A 20710-nucleotide genomic window follows, 5' to 3' on the forward strand; every position below is an offset into this window, starting at 1 on the left:
GAAAACTAGACCTGTCGCGAGGCGACAAACCTGTCGTTTGGCGACAGAGACAGTTTTTGCGGATTTTGTTTTTATCATATCTTTTGATCCAGAAGTCCAAATAAGTCATATAATATGTCGTTGGAAATCTCTTGAAGTCTTCTTTTTAATACAATTAGAATCAGATTAAAATCTTTTGTAGATAAAAAGATATGGCCGAAATAGTGAAAGGGTGTCAGTTTTGGATAGAGTTTCATATATCTTTCATATCTTTTTCGTTATAGCCCGGAATTAATATTATAATATATCACTGGAAAGATAATTTCAAGATCTATCCAACCATATTAAATTTGGATAAAAAATATGAGGCACAAAAATAATATCTGACTATCTTTGAACATCTTTAAATTCGAATAGAATTAGGAAAGTTTTAAAAGAAGGAAAGTTTATATTCAAATCAAATTCCATGATCTTATCTTTTCAAAAAAGGATAATTAAGATATTTTAGAAACTTATAGAAGATTCTAATCAATCCTAATTAGTTTAGGAATAGGATTAAACCTTTGGACCCTCCTCATGATCATTGGGTCGTAGGTTAAATCCGGTTTGGGCCCAATTTAGTATTTTGGCCATAACTTCCTCATTATTCATCGGAATTGGGCTTATAATATATCGTTGGAAAGGTCTTTTCAAGCCCCCTCCAACTACACCATTATTGGACCCTTATCATGGACCAAAATAAACTGAATTGAACGTTTTCATAAAATAGAGTGGGTTTTCGAAAACAGAAAGAAGGATTTTAATAAAAACTAACCGCAACACTTGACTTTTCACACTTTCACCTCATTCGATTATGGTTCGACGCGAAAGTTATTCATTACTGGGTTTGGTTTTGGGGAGTCACAAATGGGTGTCTACAAGTAGCATGCTAAATGTGTTTGATTGATTACAAGTAATATCATGCTAGGTTTGGAATGTAAATTATGATTTGGATGTTATTGGTGATTGAATTATGAAGCATGATTTATTTGTGATGGACTATTGAATGGAAAATAATATCTTGGAATATTATTTATGAACCACATATTTATTTATGGGATGGTAGAGAGCATGTTTTTTTTTTTTTTTTTTTTTTTTTTTTTTTTTTTTTTGACAGGATGGTAGAAAGCATGTTTAATTAAACAAAATGTTTAACTTGGTTTGGAATATTGAAAAGGAATTTTATTATGGTTCATATAATTTTTATTGATGTTATAAGCATGGAAAAGGAGCTATATAAGTGTCTATGTACACGAGGAATAAATTGTATGTTGGTGCCTTAGTGCACTTAAGGTGTTTTAACACTGAGGGATAGGATTTGTGGCGCTTTATGCGTTTAAGGTGTCTTTAACACTGAGGCAGATTTTAAAAGGGTTCAACATTAAATATTATGTGGCCACTAACTATTCAAGAATTAAATTGGCATATTTGATTGTGGTTTGTGAGTCATCACCAAGTCTAATAATCTGTAAATAACGTAAAGTGAAAGAGATTACGCACCAAAACTCTTGGAACGTATATACCTTGAGTATGAACATATGGGGGGAGTTATGTGACTTTATATTTGATCATAACTTCTACTGGAGTACAGAACGCTGTACATTCCTTTTTATTATTATGCACAGCCACCTATGTGTGCTTTTGATGCTGGCACGGTTAGCTCCCGTGTCAGTAACCTCAATTAATTTGGGGGAGGTAGAGTGGGAAACCCGTTCGATGCGTAATCAATGTTAAATAAATTATTTAGTCTAGTTCAAAAGTCTTGTTGAATGTTGTGTGTGCTTGTAAATAGGTGCATTGAGGTAAGTGTCTGTTGATAGGTGAAAGCATGTTAGTATGTTTAATTACACTTATGTACTCTGCTTTGCTGATTGTGTGTGCTTGTGTGTTTTGGCCATGTCTTTACCTTGGCCCTATGATGACCCATTTTTAATGGAGAGTAGTGGAAACAAGTAGAGATAAGCTTTTTAGGTATTAAAGCACATTCATGACGGGGCATGAGTGAAGAGCGAATGATGCTAGTTTCCATTAGTTTATTACGTGTTTTATGCTTTGCTTAGTTATGATATTATTATTATGTGTGAGATTAACGCAAAGTTTTGGATTTGGTTTGGTTTTAATAAGGGCCTACAATGGTTCCAAGTTGTAGGTTATTTTCGTTTGACTTTACATTCGTTTAGTTTGCTTTGTTTTGAATGGTTTTAAGTTTTGTTTTTTGGTGTGTATCTTTGATAATTGCCTTAATCGTTTTCACGGTGGCAGTAATATCTTAGATTTTCCTATTTTGAGTTTTAAAAAGAGCAAAATAGGTATTTTAGAAGACATAAATTTTTAGGGTGTTACGTAACTATGAAGTGTCTAACCAACAAATAATGGCGCCATTTTTCAACCGCAAGCACGATCGCCATTAACTCTTTTTCATAAATAGGTTTAGTCCATGCGCGACTTCCCAATAACTTGCTAAAGTAAGCAATAGGGTGCCCAAATTCAAGTAGCACCGCGCCAACCCCCTGACCACAAGCATCAGTTTCCAAAACGAAAGGCTAAGAAAAGTCCGCCATGGCAAGGATAGGAGCCTTAGTCATGGCTCCCTTGAGAATCACAAAAGCTTGGGTGGCAGCCTCGTTCCACCCATAATTATCCTTCTTCAATTGCTGTGTCAAAGGATGGGCAATTTGAGCATAATTCTTGATGAATTTTTGTAGTATCCGGTCAACCCCAAGAACCCACGAAGTTCCTTCAGATTTCTCGGTTGTGGCCATTCAATCATAGCCTGAACTTTGCTCTGGTCAACTTCCACCCCTTGACCATAGGCCACACGTTCCAGCCCAAACTCACATTTTTTCTAGTTGGCATACAGTTAGTGTGTTTACAGCACCCGCAACAACACCTCTGCCAAGTGCTTTTCATGCTCTTCATGAGACTTGCTATAAGCCAACACATCATCAAAAAAGACCAATACAAATTTGTGAAGGAACGACTTGAAAACTGAGTTCATCAAGGACTGAAAAGTGGCGGGAGCATTCGTTAGACCGAAGGGCATTACCAGAAATTTGTAATGGCCCTCGTGTGTATGAAATGTTGTCTTATGCACATCATCCTCACGCACCCTAATCTGGTGATACCCAGATTTTAAGTCTAATTTCGAGAAAACACAAGCACCATACAATTCGTCTAATATCTCATCAATAATAGGGATGGAGAATTTATCAGGACATTGCATTTATTTAAAGCTCTATAATCAACACAGAAACGCCACGAGTCATCACGTTTCTTAACCAACAACACAGGGCTAGAATAAGGACTAGAAGAAGGCTGAATTATACCTGCCGTGAGCATGTCCTGGACCGCTCTATCTCATCCTTCTGACTTTGCGGGTACCTATAAGGACAGACACTAACAGGGTTCGACCCCTCTTTCAAGATAATAGAGTGCTCGATTGAACACCGTGGCGGCAGACCTCCTGGCATCTCAAAAACCCCACTAAAGTCACTGAGAACCTATTGTAAAAACAGAGGAACCTCACTTGAACTGTGATCCTCGTGGTTTAGCTCCACCAAAACCCTTGCTTCTCCTTCTTATGCGACTTGATCATTTCCTTGAGAGAAACCCCCGAGCGACCCAAAAATTGATCACCTCGAAGTGTGACAGAATTATCCACGAGATGGAATTTCATCACTTGTGTTTTCCAGTTAGCTACGATGGTGCCTAACTTCTTGAGCCATTGAATACCAAGGATTAAGTCCGAGTCACCCAAGGGAAGGATAAGGAAATCCTCGACAATGGACACACCTGACAAGTCCAACAACACTCCCTTACAAATGCCTTCACCCTACATCGCCTCACCGGTGCCAAGAGTTACCGTAAAACTTTTGGACTCCGTCGATTGGATATCCAACTTCTGAGCAGCAATGGTAAAGATGAAATTATTGGTGGCGCCGGGATCGACCATCACCACCACATACCTACCGTTCACAACACCAGCCATCCGCATGGTTTTCGGAGTGGTAATCCCCATTATCGAGCTCAGAGAAACACTTGGAGTGGTGTCCCCCGCCGGAGAATCGGAATTACCCAGAAGAGGTTGCGTCTCCACCACCTTGAGATCGCCAGCATCGAAATCGCCGTCGTCCTCAACCGCAGTGAGCAGAACACTCAACCCACGCCGGTGACAACGGTGGTTGAGGTTCCATTTTTCATCACAGCGAAAACACAAACCCTGCTCGCGTTTTTGTTGGAGTTCGATTTCCGACAACCGCCTTATCTCTCCAGTGTTTTTCTGGTAAGGGTGAGTGTTTCGGGTGGTGTTTGGTTGGTGGGTGGATGAGGTGGAGATGGGTTGGTTTGTGTTTAGGTTCGTGGAAATCTGGGTTTGGCTATGTGGGTTGGAACGAAAAGACGGAGTGGGGGTTCGCCAATTTGGCATGTGTCCAACAGATTTGGCCCTTGGGCCCAAACGCAACTTTTCCTCAATCCTCATGGAAAGATCCATGGCATGATCCAAGAAAATCGGGTCAAGGATCCAAACCTCCACCTTGATATCATCTTTTAACCCATTAATATACTAACCCTTTGAGATCTCCTCTGCAACACCATGTTCATTAATCGGAGCGAGAAGCTCAATGAATCGCCGTTGATAGTCGACCACCGTGCCTGTTGAGCTAGCCATTGCTCGTGTAGCGTACCGGTGGCGGTGGTTCAAAAGCGCCGGAGAATCAATTTTGATGCCTAGAGCAAGGCGTCGCCATCAAGCGCGACAACCGCCGTCTCCAATTGATCTTCAGCACTCAACCGATAGGATCCAACCATCTGGGTTCGTGCAATCAAACATAGGCAAATCAAGCTTCTGCAACCGCCAGTTCGATTGCTCTCCTTGATCGCCACCATCACCAAACGGCATGTGGGGTTACGCACCAGCGAAAGAGTTATCCCACTGAAACGGCGATCCATGTACTGCTAATGATTTGGGATCAGATCGAGTTTTCTCCTCCCTAGCAGTGAGCTGAGCACTGAAATCAGTTTTGAAAGCCGCTAATGCCGATGAGATCTCCTGAGCAACACGGTTAGGAACTTTACTATTTCTTGCTCCAGTAAGTCAAGACGTTGAGCATGGGTAAGGCGAGCCATTGTCTACACCGGCGAAGATCGTGGTTGCCGTGATACCATTTTGCTAGGAATTAACCAGACCTGTAAGCAAACTCAGAGACTAACAACAGAATTTAGAGGAAGAAGAAGGATAGATTGTATTGAAGATTAGCAAATTCAGTCAATACACCTTTCTTTCGAGAGGAAAGGAGCTCTCCAAAACTAAGCAAAGCTTAACAATAATTATAGCATGATTATTACAATAGATTCTTCCCCCCTTAAATAAACTTAGCCAGCTAATCCTTTGCTTAAATATTCTTCTCTCTCTATAACAAACTTTCTCTAACAGAATAATGAAAGCTCTTGACTATTCTGCAACTGCATTGTTAATTGGATTTACTTCCCTTGGCCCGCTTCTTCCTTGCGTAAGTAAACACCACTAGGATCTCTAGCACATTCACATATTTATTATATATACTGTGTATAAAAAAAAGAAACTCAAAATTACCTCAAATTTCACGATTGTGACAAAATGATAATGATGATGGAGAATGCTACAATGGTGATGAATTAGAGAATATCCAAATCAGGACAAAGAACTATAAAGATTGAAAGAAAGTGAGGTAAAAAAGAAATCTATACTAATATATTAAAAGGCGTTTATAAAAACGTCTATGCGCCACGTAGCCTCTTCCAAATTACGCCACGTCACTTCACCAACAATTCATGACGCCACGTCACTTCACAAACATTTGACGGCGCCATGTCACCTACCCAACATCTCCACATACCACACCATCACTAAATAAAAAAAATGATGATAAGAGGATTTGAACCCCAAACCACTTACAACAAAATTGACTCTTTAGTCATCTAAGCTAATTATCAAACACGTTATAATTATGAAAAAGAAATAAATATAACTTAAAACCATGTGGTGTAATTATTACAAAAAAAAAACACATATTTATTTTCTACTTCACTCTTTATTCCCTACTTCGTACTTCGCATATTAAAAAGCGTTCCTAAACCTCTTATTACACATATTACTATTTAACCATCTAAGCCAATATCAACTATGTTATTTGTATAGAAAAAAATTCATATAAGTGCAAACCACAAGGTTCAATTATAAAATAAAAAAACTATATTTAAAGAATAACTCAATTTTAGTTTGACAATGACAATTGCAGTTTTGAAAAAACTTCTAAAAAATTTATTGATTGTACGTCTACAACAGTAGCAACTCGGGGCAACGCCCGGGGTCACTCACTAGTTAACTTTTAAAAAAGGAGAAAAAAAGAGGAGAGAGAAAATTTCAAATTGAGTAGAATACAAAGGAGAGAGAAAATTAATAGAGGTAAGAAAGAAGAAGAGAGAGAGTTAAGATATAAAAAGGGGATAAAAAACGCATGTTCATTTTTAGAATACTATATGTTAATATATAGATGCAGTGGTGCAGCTAGCTAAGCTACACAAGTGTGTAGCTAAGAATTTGCATGGTAGAGGGCATACTCGAAGCTTCAAAGATTGGGCTTGCCTGTTTGAATTACCTTCAAGTTGAGACCACCCTTCAAGCCTCAAAGGGTACAGCTTATCATCTTCATCTTTCTGAACCTACATGACAGTTTCTTTTGCTTCATTTGGATGTGTATGATACCCAACATGATTTGTCACAGGCCCACCAGCACTTCTCAAACGTCTCCCAATAGGGTTACCGCCACTCCCAGCAGTCCCAGGTCTTCCAGGAAATACAATATCTGCAGCACAACAAAAAAGAAGGTGTTAACAGTACAAATTCACATCCACTAACAAACACGTGATAAACAATGAAACACAACAAGGCAATTCTTAAAACAATACCTTCATGTTGAGCAGAAAAGTCATGGAAACCTTTTTCTTTAGAAAAAATCATGTGGTGCTAATATCCGAGGGTGAGCTGGTTGATTTGAGTGATTGTCCAACTCTGACAACCGCCAAGTTTGGTTATCTAAAACGGACAAATCATTTAACTCTGAGGTGGGTGTGGACTCTCCAGGGTTATCAATCTCAGAACTTAAATCTGAACAGATACCAAACCCTTCTTGAGCATTCAAATGCGGCATTACATCACACAACTCGTGAAAAGGGGCATGTTCTGGAGCATCTGCCAAGCGAACTGGTAAGTCAAGGCCGAAAAATCCTTGTTCAAACCATGAGATGATGTCAACAGCGAGAAATGGACCCTGTATCTTTCCCTGAGGTTCACGGCAATATAAGCTTAACTCCCCAGATGTTACACCATCACCAACACGATTACTATCTCTGTCACTCTGGGCATATAACTACTGTTACCTCGATTATCTTCAAGTGTTTTTGACAAAAACAAAGAGTCAGAATCATCGGGATGGTTAATACTAATATAAATCTCAGCAGCTTTGAGAGGAGTGATTTGGTAATTATCATCATCAGCATGTGCTGCATCAGCAATAATTTTGAGACTGTCAAGTGTCAACATTGGTCCTCCTCAGATTACATGCTCCAACCTTTGAATTTAACCACATATCGAGCTTTATTCCCTGGAACATGTAGCATTACACAAAGAAATGACATTCAAACAATATTCTTTTGAAAGATTAACACAAAGATGGAAGAGAGGATCCTTACCATCGGCCTGACGAGGTTAACCACTTGCTGAATCTTGGTAACTGATAGCCTCCCCGGCAATTGGATGAGGGGGCATCCTGGTCTTCATCAAGAGGATCCATGTTGCCGATGCCTGGTGAAAACATATTACTACCATCAGGAAAAGATAGTTCATGCAGTTCCTTCTTTCATAAGAATAAAAGTTATTGTGAATGAATTACCTGTTGCAACCTCAAAAACCTTGTCCTGTCTGTATGGACTTATGAAGCCCCACTGCCAGTGATTTTCTCCTTCCATAAATATTTGAGTAATGCCTGTTTAACCATATAGTATCAATAATAGCATCCAGCAGTATGAAGTGTTAAAGACTTCTAAAAAATCCTATGCATTCATTTCTCATGAAAATGGACTGTTTTAATCAATCAACAGGTGAAAAGTATTCCTAGCTAATAAATCATCTAATAATCAAACACTATAGTTGTACATCATCAAATACACAATAAATTTCAAGATTTTCCTTAACAAGGATTAACTATTAAACAGGTGAAATATCTACTACCCACATAGAAAAATATGCACCAAAAAAAAAAAAAAAAAAAAAAAAATCATCAACTCTTTATGCTTGTACACTTGATGTTTCCTGAATATTTTCACAAGATGGTCATTTGACTCATTTTTAAGGTAAAGAAACTGATTTTATGAGGGTCGTTGGCATGATTAATGTGTAAAATGTTTGATAGCAAGCTGATATCAAGTAAGAGGATATAAGTAGGGTCAATATGCCAATCCTACTGGAGATCTTGAAATCCCATCTCTTAATTTAATTTATTTTCCTTATCACCCTTCTGTCTAGCCTCAATTACTCCACCCAAATAGCACATCAAATAATCCCACAATTTCAAAATCAAACTTCAAAGATTAACGCATACTAATTGAAAGAAAGGGAAAAAAGATTCAAAAATCAAAGATTAATTGACATGAAATTTGGGGAATGCAGGTCAAAAACAGTTTCTTCATTATCTTAGTCAGCCCAGAAACTGAAAGCAAATTAATAACTTGTATAACTCAATAAATAAATAACCAACTCACTAATTCATTAAATTAATCAGCACGTCTTGTGTGCGGCTGGCCACACCGTGTGGCCATTTAAAGTAACCCCATATAACACTGACGGAGTAACTCTATAACACAACCCGAGTAACTCTATAATAATGATGAAGTAACCCCTTTAACACTGACCAAGTAATCGCCATTTCACTAGTGAAGTAACCCCCTATAGTGGCTGGCCACACGGTGTGGCCAGCCACATATAAGACTTTGTGTAAATCAATTCACTAATTCATCAAATAACCAGATGGTACTTTGTAAAAAGCCAGCAAGCCTAATCAATACTTTATCTAAATTGAAAGTAGTTACAAGCCGCTGAATGAGAAATCAACCATAGCGCATAAAGAATAAGAATGTCATGCTTAACATTTCTATGTATGAATGCATAGAAAATTCATCCTAAAATTTCTGAAAATAAACTCTCTGCAATAAACTGATATTACTCGGTGTAATAACAGTACAACGAAGGGGAAAACTCAGAAATTTGATCAAACAAATTAATGGTTTTACAACGATAGTAGTAGGTTTAGCCTACAAAGCTCCAATAGTGACTTTAGGTCACAACTCTCCTAAGAAACTACTCCAAAATTCTGCCTACCTCTTCTTTCTCTCCTTTCCCTATTTATACTAAGGCTAACAACTACTAACCTAATAATACTAGACTTCCCATATTTCCCATATTACATTTGATAATTACTAACATACTAAACTACCCATAATACCCTCCCCTAAGTCAGTTCATTACAATTAATTGCATCAACACCACAAACCAGTCCACATTCGTCGAAGACCAAATCAAAGAACCAAACTACTTCTCCTACATTCATGGAAAACACTCCCACTATTCTCCAACCGTCTACCATATACTTCCGCAAGCTCTATAAATATAATGGTCCTCCTCCTGTGAAGAAATCCAATTCATACATATACCATTTCCCTAAAAGTGCACTGCATATTATTTCCTCATAACTATATTTCCGGGCCATGCTTACACATAAATTTTTCACTAAGAGATTTCCTAACCAACTACTATATTCTAATGCTAAATAAGAAGCCTACCCTCTACAAATATCCTCTTAGCCTTTCGTATCCTTATTCCAAGGAGTAAAAGTGTAAAACTACTACTCCCTCCGTTCCTAAATGTTTTTTACGTTTCCATTTAGGGTGTTCCTTTTTATTCTTTACATTTAGTATATTTCCTATTTTGGTCATAAATTTTGGACTAAATTACCCTTGTTTTACAATTTTTTTACTCAAAAGTCCTTACTTTTCCATGTGCTATTGTACTTTTTGTATTATTTTATTAGTTTTTCAACACTTATTATCACTTTCTCTCTTCTCTCTCCTCTAATTTCTCCACCCCACATGCTCAACATTGTATTTTTCAATAAATTTGTCCTTTCAATTATTGAAATATTCCAATATACCTCAACTTTACACAATTTCTTAATTACCGCGCATAATTCCAAACGTAAAAAACATTAGGGAACGGAGGGAGTATAGTTTACTCCACCACATGCAAATGCTACAACTATTCTACTATATTATAATCTACTCTACACCATCACAAAGATAAAACTCCTATACACAATATTCCATCAAATTAATCTCTGCCGTATGTACTACTATACAACGAATGACCTGCCCTCCATTTATTTGTATTTGTCTACATTGTATTTTATATGCATCCGATTCACATTGTACTTGTAAATTGTAATTATAGGCTTTATGCCCGTATTATAGTGGATTGGTGGACTCAACGCCACCCGCAGTTTTTACCCTTATTTATGGGGGTTTCTGCGTCATCATCTTGGGTCTCTTCTTCCCCTTCCCCTTTGTTCATCTTTCGTAGGTTATTCACCCCCATTCTTTGAACCTACGCTATCATTCATAACCTTATTAATCTAGCTGTTGTCATGTTGAACCTGGTCAAATCTAGCGACCAAAACAGTTTGATGCCGTCTGTGGGGACACAGTTAGATAAATTTGTTCGTAATTTGCTATGGTTGGAAGTCCCAATCACAACCCCAATATGAACGAACTAGTCGAGCAATTGCGAGAAGAATTGAGAGCCTCTAGGAAGCAGAATCAAAAGCTCCAGGCCGAGTCTCAAGCAACCTTGGAAAAGTTCCAGCCCAAATCTCAAGCATCCTTGGAGAAGCTAACCAAGGAGCTCGAATCCGTCAAGAGCAACAAAAAGAAGCGGGTCAGAACTAAGGATATCCCTCAATTCTCCCTGATTTCATCCGATGAATCTTAAGGAGAAGATAGTAATCCTTAGAAGCCTGAAGAGAGTAGCTGTTCTTAAAGCCCAAAGCTGGAAAATGATGAAGCCTTTGAGTCGGCTACCAGGTGTGCCGAAGCCTGTAGCTTATGAATCTCCCGATGGATTTAATGAGTCTCCCTTTATGGAGGAGATAGCGCGAGTTCATATTCCCAAAAAGCTGAACATTCCCGTATTCCCCAAGCTGTACGATGGGACCACTGACCCTCAAGAGATCATGTAGCCCAGTACAAGCAGAGGTTGTGGCAGCTATCAATCCCGTGGGAGCTTATTGAGCCAACCATGTGCAAGTCCTTTGGCGCTACTCTATCTGAGTGGCTAACCAACTTGAAGCCGGGATCTATCAGCAGCTTCTATAGCTTGGCATACAGGTTCTATCAAAAATTTGCAGCTAACATGGAGCAGGAGAGGCAGAGCAGTGACCTGTACCGCGTCGTCCAGAACCAGAATGAGACAACCAGAGAATATTGGAGCAGGTTTAACAAAGAGATGGTCAACATCAAGAACTGCAATCATTCAACTGCCATAGAAGCATTCCGCCAAGGCCTCATTTATCAATCTAGGTTGTATTACGAGTTAACCAGATATCCTTGTGCTTCTTTGGCAACCTAGGAAGGTCCATACCAGGTTGACAAACCGCGTACAGGTTAGCTATGCCAGAAGGCAAGCTAGTACCTGGAAGCTGGAATGTGGCACATCTAAAAACTTGCCATTTCTAAGAACCTTCTAGGTTGTCTCCAGGTTTCTTCTAAGTTTTCTTTAAATTATTTCTAAGTTATTTTCAAGTTAGCTTCGCACTGTTTCTAACCTGTTTACTAATTTTGAGTTATTCCCCGGTTGCATCCATCTTCTTTTTAAGTTATTTTCTAATAAAAAAATATACAATATTTATGTTTGTTGTTTTAATTTGGTTGTATATTTCCGTCAAATCAGTACCAATTTAAAGTCATCCTAAGCTACGAATGAACCAAGGGCCAATGCGCCATATATCAATGACATCCGAAGTTACAAACGTACTAAGGGCCAATGCGCCAGATACCAAAGATATTCAAAGCAAAAGCACAATCGCAGAACAACGAAAGTAAAATCAAAGTCTATTCCAAAGAACCTAGCATCGAATGTTCAAAAAAAAACTAACGAATAAAAACCTTTGCCCTCATGAGCAAAGTAAAGCATAAGTTCAAAAGCCAAGATCAACGTGTTAATACCAAGAAACTGTCGTGACTTTTCGAATCTAAAGAATTATCTCGGGAAAATTTTTATCTTTCCGTCTAAGTTTATCTTTCGAAATCATTAAGCTTGCCTCATAGATGCAACAGGTACATCCAAGAGACAAGCTGGGGGCAAACTTTTGTGCCTAAATTTTTACTACAGGTTCAGATCGCAGGTCACAAATTGCTAGATTGCAGGTTATAGATTGCTACGTAGTCAGCTAACTGGTTCCAGATATTAAACGAAATCAAACAAAGATATTTATAAGGAGTATCCTAAGGAATGGGTCAAAGCTGTTACAAGTTTTCCTACGATCAAGGAGGAGATATTGCCAACAAGAATAAGTCAATTGGAAATATTAATTGTATCAACACCACAAACCAGTCCACATTCGTCGAAGACCAAATCAAAGAACCAAACTACTTCTCCTACTTTCGTGGAAAACACTCCCACTATTCTCCAACCGTCTACCATATACTTCCGCAAGCTCTATAAATATAATGGTCCTCCTCCCGTGAAGAAATCCAATTCATACATATACCATTTCCCTAAAAGTGCACTGCATATTATTTCCTCATAACTATATTTCCAGGCCATGCTTACACATAGATTTTCCACTAAGAGATTTCTAACCAACTACTATATTCTAATCCTAAATAAGAAGCCTACCCTCTACAAATATCCTCTTAGCCTTTCGTATCCTTATTCCAAGGAGTAAAACTACTATAGTTTACTCCACCACAAATGCTACAACTATTCTACTATATTATAATCTACTCTACACCATCACAAAGATAAAACTCCTATACACAATATTCCATCAAATCAATCTCTGCCGTATGTAATACTATACAACGAATGGCATGCCCTCCATTTATTTGTATTTGTCTACATTGTATTTTATATGCATCCGATTCACATTGTACTTGTAAATTGTAATTATAGGCTTTATGCTCGCATTATAGTGGATTGGTGGACTCAACGCCACCCGCAGTTTTTACCCTTATTTATAGGGGTTTCTGCGTCATCATCTTGGGTCTCTTCTTCCCCTTCCCCTTTGTTCATCTTTCGTAGGTTATTCACCCCCATTCTTTGAACCTACGCTATCATTCATAACCTTATTAATCTAGTTGTTGTCATATTGAACCTGGTCGAATTTAGCGAGCAGATTTTGGCCAAAACACCTAGTAGTTGTTTCGAGTTATTCATTTGGCCAGGCGAACCACTTGAAACAACATCCTGAATTCCTGACCACAAAGCAAGCATGTTGACCTTAAGTTTTGATGATGACTCAAGGAACCTAAGCAAACCCATATAAGTTTTAACTTTCGTTTTTAGCTGATTGATGACAGGTTTATGCGACGAAATTCTAGAGTAAGAATGGAGCATGGAACAAGGTTTAATGATAAGCTATGGAAGGATTAAGAAGACAATCAGAAGTCAAGTTCCTTGAGTGAGGAAATGAATCAGAAGTCAAGGTCTAATGATAAGCTATGGAAGGATAAAGAAGACAATCAGAAGTCAAGCTTCACAGAGTTTCAAGGAGTCTAATGTATTTTATCTTTATTTTAGGGTTCTTGTATTTATGTTAAGTACAATGATAATTGATATGATTTAAGTGGATTTAATTTTATTTGGTAAAGATTTTATTTTCCATATTTTAACTTAATTATTCTCGAAAATTTCTCTTAAGTTAAAATATCTTTTTGTTAAATTGATTTTCTGTTTTGATTTTATCTTATTCTTTGGAAAATCTGTTTTGGAAAAATATCTTCAACGTGTGTTTTACTTTGTCAAAAGAGGTTGAGAAAAATTAGGAAGCCAGTAAAACCACTTCCCGGTAAATCGTTTAGTTTGCTGCCGAAGCTCCCACGAATGGCACTTCCTAGTTTCATTGAAGGTGTGGCTTAGTGTTAAGGCAAACGGCAGTTTTTAACTTCCTTCTCCTCTTATAAATATACTTGGTTAATACACTTGAGCATTACAATCTTTTAGCTTTCGAAAAGAGTCATAATCCACTTAAGTCCTTGAGTGTCTTTGTACTTAGCATTTTAGAGTTTAATCTTGAGTTGTACTGGGATAGAGTTTGGGTAAACTCTAGAGTGTTTATTGCTTTGAGTGAAGCAAGAAAAAGAGAAAGTTTAGAGAGTTTAACTGGTTGAGGGATCAGAAGAGGACTTGAGTTCGTTGAGGAACTTGAGTTTAGAGTCTTAATTTGTAATAGGTTGTTTGCCCTATTATTATTAAGAGTTGAGTTTAAAATCCCTTGTGGTCGTGGTTTTTTTCCTTGATTAGGGCCCAGAAGTTTTCCACGTAAAATCTCTCTTTGCACTTTAAAGTTTTGTTTAAGTTTCTTTAAGAATTCCGCAAAAATTACCCTAGTTCCTCTACAATACAATTTACCCCCCTCTTGTATTGTTCATTCGAGTCGACAAAGCACAAAGTACTCAAGCTAATTGATAGAAAACATTGAATACAATCTGATGCCAAAAAAAAAAAAAAAAAAAAAAAAAGACACAGCACATAAGTGAGATAATGGATAATGACAAGACTATGGGAATAAAGATAAATAACAGGTAAATAGGCCATATATATAGAGAGAATATCCTCTTCAAGTAGAAAATAAAATCACTAAAAGAACCAAGAATATTACTCTTTTACCTAGCAGATCCTGCTCAAACAGAACACATCCAACATAATATACTTAAAAGTAGTCTAGCTTTAATGTTCAATAAATCTCAAATTTATTTTGGAATATGTCAAAATATAAGCATATAGCAGATTAATTGTCCAAAGAATATCTCATTTGGGACAGCATCCCAAAGGTCGTCGCAGGAAAGCACAAGAAATTCAAGCTCCTTGTCGAATTCTTGTTCTCGAGAAAGTAAATTAATTATTAATGAATGTTTTTTGGTCAATCCCCTACACGCAATATCTTGGCTAGGAAACCAGAAACTCACTTTTGCAAGCTGCTCCATCTCAAACTGAAGAGCATAAGTAACAGTTCCCAAAGGAATAAAGGTTAAAATTCAGGACAAGATCCACTATCGCAGAAGCAGATGCACAATAAGTATAGATCCTAAATTAATCTCACAGTAATAAAAAAATTCATTTCAATCTGTTACTTATCCCTTATACTTTTGATCTCAACTTCCAATCTGGAAACTTCCTGTAATAAGCCTAAATTAATCCTAAATTAATCTCACAGTAATAAGCCTGATGTCAGCTGCATTGCAAAATAAAACCATTGACATGATATTATATTATCAAAAGATTGCCTTTAAAGACTATCTTACCACATTCACCCTAGTATAGTATTAGTAACCTCCTTTGCACTTATTTGAAGCCATTTATTTGAAGCTAAACAGTATAGATATACTTTACACTGATTGCTGAAATAATATAAAAGTGTTACCTTGTTAGCAAGGATGTCCAGTGTTCCATGATTTGCTGTCAGATCTGAAGATACAACACAAGAAGGCAATTGAAACTTCATTGTTATACAATTGATTCTCTTTTCAGTATCATGCTGCACTCCAACCATAACACTGACAGACAAGCACCAGAATCTGAAGTGAATGGTGGCTTGACATATGTAGAGGTAAGCCTGCAAATAGAAAATATAGTAAGGCTCAAAGAAAAAGGTAGCCAATGCATGGAAGAATTGAAAGTGTATGTGAGTTGCTATCTACTCATCTGTAACTCATAAGGTTAAACTATGAATCAGGTGCATCATAATATAGCTTAATATGAAACATTTGGGAAGAAGAGAGAGATGAACCAATTTCAAAAACCAAAAATTCAAGTCAAGTAAAATAGATATATTCATCAAACTTCATGAAAAGCTCTTAAACAGTGTTTTTATGTCCATAAAAATACCTATTCAAAAGTCAAAACCACTAAATCGATGAGCTCCAATGGACACTAAGAAAATGACTCATAATTAATCCTAGGATCATTTTCAAAATTATACAAGAAATCATAAAAAATTTTCACAAAATAGTTGAGTCAGACACTTAGACACATATCTGTGTAGCCGTGTCGGGTTGTAGGCCATGGGTACCCGAGTCCGAGTAACATAGTGTTAGAATCTAACTCACTTTGATGTATTAGATGCTTTCCTAGTGTTTAGTTTATGTTTTCTAGGCCATAGGTCCCATTATTGTGTTACTTGTCAGTGCAACGTTCACTAGGGATTCTATGCATGTACTACATAAAGTTCTTTAGAGAGCGAGTGATTAATGAAATCTTAAAGCCTTCTACCAAGTGTTGCCTTGCTTTTATGGTTGTTTGTTGTTAGACCTTTATAGATATTGTGCCTTACTTGCATAATAGTTCCCCCTCCAACCTAACTTGATGCGCTAAGGGCTCGTGGTTCGGATCTGCTTGTGCCCGCCTTAAAGTATCGGCCGTCTCAAGCCCCGACCACCCGCACTCCGTCGCCCAAATAGACGTAAGTGCTCCTGAGATTCCATTGTCCGCTTGTGTTGCTTTGTGCTCACAAGCCCCTCTTTCGCACAAGGCTTGCGTTCTTGCCGCCAAAAGGCTAGAGCGCGCCGCACGTTTCAGGGCCCAAACTCCTGAACCGTGACAGTTGGTATCAGAGCCAGGTTCAAACATCGTCGCAAGCAACCCGTGTAGGCAAGGAGGGCTTCACGAAGACGAAATTCGTAGAAGAAAGGCTCGCTTGGCTCGAGGAGAAGGCGGACAAATGGTTCGAACTCCAAGTTATTGTACACGAGTAAGCCGAACAAATTGTAACATTGATGGGGGATAGAGATGCTCTCCATGAACAATTGTAATTTGTTCAAGGACAAGCTGATGAAGCACTTGAGAAATGTGCTACCCTAATGCGCGTTGTTGGCAGAGATGCAATGGGGGTAGGTGCGGTGAAGATCAAACCGCCCAAACCTCGCGACTATAGTGACGCTAGAGACGCAAAAGAAGTTGACAACTTCTTCTTCGACATGGAGCAGTACTTCCGAATATGTCAATTCAGTGACAATCAGAAGGTGGATACCGCTATCATGTACTTGTCCAAAGATGCTAAGCTTTGGTGGCGCACCAAGCACGCAGACATTGAAGCAAGAATGATAAAGATTGATACATGGACGGAGTTCAAAGAGGAACTCAAGGAATAGTTCTACCCCGATAACACAAACTTTGTTGCTCGGATAAAGTTGCAAGAGTGCTGCCAAAAGGGCTCTCTTCGTGACTATGTGAAGGAATACTCAGCGAAAATGTTGAACATCATAGACATGAACGAGAAAGATCGTGTGTTCAACTTTGTCAATGGGTTAAAGGAATGGGCACAGCGAGAGATTTTAAGGTAGAAGATTAATACCCTCGCTGCTGTTATGTGTGCTATTGAGAGATTGATGGACTACTCAGTCGGGAAGGACCGTCAATTTGAAAATGATTCAAGTGGGACGTCAACACGCTCCAATATCTCGAAGAATGGCTCTCGAGTATCGTCCAACACCGTCAATACATATCATAGGAAAAGTGGAGTAGGTGATGCCCAGAGATCTACATCTATCCCCTCCCACGACTCCGAAAACTCCTCACAAGTCTTCAGCAAACATAAAGTCGCTGACATGCATACTTTTTCAAGGCGCACACCAATGGTGGGAGTGCGAGCATAGAGAAGAGTTTCACCCTATCGGCAATGCGAGTGATGGAGTTAGAGAAGAAGGCGACATCGAAGAAACAAGCTCCCACCAGAGACCCTGAGAAGCGGGAGATGAAGCCCAATGATCGGCAACATCCCAGATGCACCCCTACCAAAACCAAAATCAGATCCACTGCTTGAAGTAGAGAGCGACGAGCCCGGAGATACCAAAGTAGAACCTCCCAAGAGAAAGGAAACACACAGTGGTCAAGCAAACAACGTTGGTCACATGCAAGAGATCACAAAGAAAATGGTCACCTAATAGACACCAGCCACAACTTGAAGCTCGCCACCACAGTCTCCACGAAGGAAGCAGTCCCCAACATATGACCGAGGAAGCAGCTCTCCATTAGAAACTACAAGATTTAGCTCCTAGGAGAGATGAGGAAATTCAGAGATGAAGCTCTCCACAAGTTGTTCGACCAGAGACAAGCTCCTCGACTCAAGATAGTTTAGGATTTTCTAATTTTGGTTGTAACCCTTGTAAGTCAACGAGGTCGTCGACAACTTAAGTGGGGGAGGAATGTTAATTTTGATGTATTATATGCCTTTTAGATGATTTCCTAGTGTTTAGTTTATGTTTTTTAGGCCATAGATCCCATTATTGTGTTATTGTCAGTGCTTTAGAGGGCGAATGATTAATGAAATATTAAATCCTTCAACCAAGAGTTGCCTTGCTTTTATGCTTGTTTGTTGTTAGACCTTTATAGATATTGTGTCATACTTGCATAATAGCTCCCCCTCTGACTCAACTTGATGCGCTAAGGGCTCGTGGTTCGAACCCGCTTGTGCCCACCTTGAAGTATTGGCCGTCACAAGCCTTGACCACCCGCACTCCATCGCCCGAGATTCTATTGCCCGCTTGTAAGTCTCGCTTGTGTTGCTTTGTGCTCAAAAGCCCCTCTTCCGCATAAGGCTTGTGTTCTTGCCGCCAAAAGGCTAGAGCGTGCCGCACGTTTCGGGGCTCAAACTCTCGAACCGTGACACATAGGCAATATGTGAACATTATTATCAACGGATAACCATTTATTCGCAGCAATATATAAACTATTTACCACCACAAATTTCATCAAAATTTAAATTATAATTAAATAAATAGAACTAAAAATAATCTATCAATCGTGACACCATTCACAGCAATAAACCAGCACTTCAGCAGTGCTCTTGATCGAAAGACAAGATACAACATTGCTAGGAAGAAGAATAAAAATATGAGCATAGAATAAATCACCAAAAAAAAAGAGAGAAGGGGGAGATTACCAGTAGGTCGATTACTTCCTGCACATGAATTTGCTCGATCTCCCTACTCATTCAAACAAATTAATAAGGCTGAAAGTATATTGTAGTCAAGAAAGCAGTAACCAAACGACCAATTGACCAAATTGGTAAATAAAAAAAGACCCCTAGCAAAAATTTGGTTTTTTGGATTAGTTCATTTTTCGTGGTTTTCTTACAAAAAATATACAAAATATTCTAACAAAGTACTCGTAAATGTTTAATTTAGTTCATTTTTCGTGGTTTCTTACCTAAATCTGCAACCCCTTTTTTTGGAATCAGCCATTTGAAGAAAAATTATTGTTTAAATACTAATTTTCACGTAATTTTCCTACCCATAGCATTGATTTTCTTAAAAAAAGAGGTTGAAAGTAGATATCGGGATATAGCAAAATAAAAGGAAATGACAGACAAAAATAATTTTAAAAAATATAATAATGAATTGAATTATTAAATATGAAGTCTTTGTCGGAAAAAAATTAGGTATTTTGGTCTAAATGTCGCCTGAGAATAAATTTTTTACCAAATTGTCACTTGGAGTCAACTTTTTTTACCATATTATCGTCGGAGTATTTTGTTTTTTACCAAATTGTCAATAGGGGTCTTTTTTCAATTGACCATAACCAAACAAAGTTCTGATTGATCCATAAGCTTTTCAAAAGCCATAAGATGAAATTTTTAGCATTGAGAAGTGAGAAGTATACACCAGGAAAGACATAATTGTACCTAATTTGATATCACTCTATTTGCAGGTGACTTAAGAAAGCCATTTTCTGGTGACTTGACATCTTGAACAGTTGAACTCATTTCAGAAACTTGAGTCATGACAGATTCACCACCATTCTGATCCAAAATTGCATAATCTTCTCAACCCAGTAACCAAGTTCGACCTACCCCGCCCCCCAAAAAATCATCCCATATTAGTTCAAATAAATAAAACATTTAAGGGTAAATTATGAACAGAAAGAACTAAGATATACCAATAAGGCAATAAATAATCAAAATTAAAAGTTTAATGCAATTTGAGTTTAAAAATCAGCAAAAGGGGAAGACATGATCTTACCCAAATCGAAGAAAATTGAAATTTCGATGATAGAAAACAACAGTGAAGATTGATGATTGCGGTTGACCGGATTGAAAATAATTTCAATAATTGCTTCAATTAATCAGCTTGTTTCAATTCAACTTCTTGTATTCCGGCAATCAACTATAATAATTGATTCATTAGCTAATTTGATTGATGAAAAGGAAAAGGAAAAGGAAAAGGAAGAGGAAGAGTGTATGGTGTGGAGGGAAAGGCAAATAACTGAGCTCAACACAATTGTTTACCAGACAAGGAAATTAGGAACTAAACTGAGCTGGAACTGAAATTAAGGTGAACAAAATAGACCCTTACTCGCTTTTTAAGGGTACTAGGTTAGATCCCGTGCCAT

General features: G+C 38.0%; 1 long non-coding RNA gene across 1 annotated transcript; it reads right to left on the minus strand.

Annotated features, from left to right (window-relative positions):
- Window positions 1-5236: 5236 nt before the first annotated feature.
- Window positions 5237-20575, minus strand: LOC145614828 (uncharacterized). The gene is made up of 8 exons (XR_014107172.1): window positions 20341-20575; window positions 20004-20167; window positions 19263-19305; window positions 15747-15938; window positions 7950-8042; window positions 7750-7861; window positions 6967-7661; window positions 5237-6863 (listed from the first exon to the last, which is right to left on the minus strand). It is a non-coding gene; the product is annotated as an uncharacterized LOC145614828 (long non-coding RNA).
- Window positions 20576-20710: the final 135 nt, after the last annotated feature.

The sequence above is a fragment of the Chenopodium album genome, chromosome 25 (genome assembly GCF_948465745.1).
Source record: "Chenopodium album chromosome 25, dcCheAlbu1.1, whole genome shotgun sequence".
In the NCBI taxonomy this organism is placed as follows: domain Eukaryota; kingdom Viridiplantae; phylum Streptophyta; class Magnoliopsida; order Caryophyllales; family Amaranthaceae; genus Chenopodium; species Chenopodium album.